This window comes from Dipodomys spectabilis, unplaced genomic scaffold (assembly GCF_019054845.1).
Source record: "Dipodomys spectabilis isolate Male_0828 unplaced genomic scaffold, ASM1905484v1 ptg000402l, whole genome shotgun sequence".
NCBI classification, from domain to species: Eukaryota; Metazoa; Chordata; class Mammalia; order Rodentia; family Heteromyidae; genus Dipodomys; species Dipodomys spectabilis.
In genome coordinates this window covers 1085451-1086254 of record NW_024871079.1, presented here as the reverse complement: position 1 = coordinate 1086254, position 804 = coordinate 1085451, and positions in this window count along the sequence as shown.

The following is an 804-nucleotide window of genomic DNA, read 5'->3' as shown; positions in this document are numbered from 1 at the left end:
AAGCGCACAGATAGGGAGAAGATCTTCACTAGCCATACAACGGACAAGGGTCTCATATCTAAAATATACTTGGAACTCAAAAAATTAAATCCCCAACACCAAATCATCAAAGAAACAACTGCCTAATAAATAAGTGGGCTAAAGACTTGAAGAGAAACTTCTCTGAAGAAGAAAGAAGGATAACCAATAGACACATGAAGAAATGCTCAACCTCCCTAGCCGCAAAAGAAATGGAAATCAAAACTACATTGATATACCACCTCACCCCAGTTAGAATGGCTATAAACAAGAACTCTTTAAGTCTTTAGACCACTTATTTATTGGGGAGTTGTTTCTTTGAGGATTTCCTCTTGGGGAATTTAATATTATGAGTTCCAAGTACATTTTAGATATGAGACCCTTGTCCGTTTTATGGCTAGTGAAGATCTTCTACGTGGGCTTTCTATTGATCTTCTAGCTATGTCCTTTGCCATGCAGAAGCTCTGCAACTTCAAGAAATCCCATTTGTCCAACCTTTCTTTGATTTGTTGTGTTTCCGAGTCTCTATTAAGAAAATTTCAGCCTGTGCCAACAAGACCTAGGGTTTCTCCTATTCCATCCTGTAATGTTCTCAGAGTGTCTGCTTTGACTCTGAGGTCTTTGATACATTTTGGAGTTGATTCTGGTGCTAGATATAAGTATCTAGCTTTAGTTTTCTACAAATAGTTAACCAATTTTGCCAGAACCATTTACTGAAGAGGCTGTCTTTCTTCCATTCTATTTTTTGAGCTCCATTATCAAAGATTAGATGGCTATATGTCTGTA